The following is a 2,578-nucleotide window of genomic DNA, read 5'->3' as shown; positions in this document are numbered from 1 at the left end:
TTTTGGTTCGGTTCTCGTTTGGTTTTGATTTTTTAGTTTTAGAAAAATATAGAATACATGATATAAAGAAATATACATGATTTATGAAATTTGATTTAGTTTCGATTTAGTTTTTTATTTGGTAAGGTTCGATTCTTCAGTTACAGGTAAACACATGGCTAATTTCATGTGTGCAGAGCTTTGTAGTACTGGTTAACGGCACATCGATTTTAATGTTTGATCTCAAACCTCTCGTCATTCTATTTATTTATAAATTAAAATTGAGATACAATTATTGACCATATATTAACTTAGAAAAATAAATTGGCGGATGAATCAAATCTATTTTACATTTGCTAGTTGACTATAGTAAGAATAGTATTATTACTCAAATCAAAGTTTAGAGTCATAAATAATAGAGCCTAAAGAGACCGACAAATAATTTAATTCGTAAAGTAGTTTACGATGACGTGGATTTTTTTTGTTATCTATCTATATATAATTGATTACGGCTGCTGGTTCAGAGGCGGACTTTGTGGGTTACCGGACTTGAAAAATTAGAGTAGTATAAGGCCCAAAATTTATAAGTCTGAAGTCCAAATAATGTTGTGACGGACACGTGTCGCCTCTGCAGCGAACGACTTTCCACTTGGCAAAGCAGGAGAGATACCAACATATTTATATATATATATATATAGATATTTTTTTTGATAAATCCTATCGGCTGATCCGGTCGCCCTCGGAAAGAACGCACTTAGTGCTACAGAGTGGAGTGGCTACCACATTACTTGACCCGAGTTTGGAATACCTTCCGACTAATGCCAAAGGGTGAACCGATCATCTGTTACGATCCACCGTGAAAACCACTTAGACCGAAATCCAAACTCAGACTAGCTAAGTGATGATAATTTAGTTTCCATGGGAAATCGAACCAAGGACTGATGTGGGTACCCATCAAGCCCAAAGAGATTGTCACTAGGGTACAATATATGCATCTATTAATTATTTTCATCTTATTTAGATGTGATATAATCTAACAATACTAAAAGGGGAATATGAAGCTCTCTCAGCCTATCCACCTCAGCAAATTAAAACAACCAATTAGAAGACTCCAATATGCCACATCTCTCACTCCAACCATAGATCGTTCAACGACGCCTCTTGCACTCCCATTGGGAAATTTCATTTCTCTGCAATTTGCTGTTAAGGTGTATTAATGTCGACCCCCACTTTTCATTTAATTAATGTTTTACTCCTCCATTCACGAGAGATCGTTCCAATTCCCTTTGTTTCTCCTCCGATATAAACTCATTTGAGTCTGTAGATCTTTCCAGCTTCTACCACTGGACAAAATACTTGCCTCCGGTTCTCCAACGTTACACTGACGTGACGGAGAAGCTCACACGCTTGGATCCGGTGATGTTGTCTGCCACCAAGGGTACATATCCTTAATCTGAGAGACTTCTGTGTGCTTGCATGTTTGATCCAAGATACTTCGTCAGAGACACGACTCCCTCCGTCGTATCCACTGCTATAGTTTTTTTCGTTTAATGTTGAGATTTTGGCCATAACACCCAATGTTTACGTGCTCGACAGTTTGCGAGTGTTGTCAAGCCAAAGGTATTGCTTATCATTTTAGTAGTGCTTTATATGAAATATGTTTTATGTCTGGTTGTGAATTTTGAATTGTTCAAAACAGATCCACTCTATGCGACTACTGGACCTGAGATATGGAAAGTCACAGGTGCAAGGAAGTATCTCAATGAACAGAACCGAACGTTAATGTGAGAAATAGCCCCATATTTAGTACAATGGTTCTAGTTTGAATATATGCCTATGCAATGTTCTTCTCTCTAACTATTGTTCTAATTAAAATTTATTTTCAGAGAAAGCACTTGCTCTTCTCCTATTAATTGTGATGAGTATAGTTACGTCATTACCAAGTTTAATGTCTACTTAAACGAATAATTTCACGGAAAGTCTTCACATAGTTAAATTTACGCAAACCAAATTAGTTGAACAAAAAATTGGGCATGCACAAGATTACATGGCTTAATTTGACTTACATATTTCATTTATTGTGGAGGTTTTGATCCTTTGAGAGTTCAGTAACTAGAACCAGTTTTTTCATTCTTCATTTTCCATTTCATATGCTCAAATGGTTATCATGATCTGAGTTTTGGTCTTGAAAATTCTGTTACTCTGTATTTCCACTCAACCTTTCATCTACTACCGATATTACATACAGTTTAGTTCATTCTTGATTTTTTTTAATTCTTGCAGATTGGTGAATATGGGTGATAAAGATGGTTTTGATTCGTCGATGCCTCATATGAGATAATTTTTAATTCAGAGGTACTTTGGAGGTTGAAGGTCCCCAAGAATTATGGTGTTGATTCCGGTGGCAAGTCTTGGATCCCATGTTACAAAAGAAACTTGATCCGGGATGTTGAGCCTCTGATTAAATAGGAGCCTCTAAAGATACATATACATGATGTTGGTACAAGAAAGAGTACCGAAAGCAGAATAAAACTTTCCATGCTTTTGCCATGGAAGCTGACAAAGCCTTTCATGAGGAGTATAAGGTCAAGAAGAAGAG

The sequence above is a fragment of the Brassica oleracea genome, chromosome C4 (assembly GCF_000695525.1).
Source record: "Brassica oleracea var. oleracea cultivar TO1000 chromosome C4, BOL, whole genome shotgun sequence".
In the NCBI taxonomy this organism is placed as follows: domain Eukaryota; kingdom Viridiplantae; phylum Streptophyta; class Magnoliopsida; order Brassicales; family Brassicaceae; genus Brassica; species Brassica oleracea.
The sequence above is the reverse complement of the archived record's forward strand: the minus strand, read 5'-3'. Positions refer to the sequence as shown.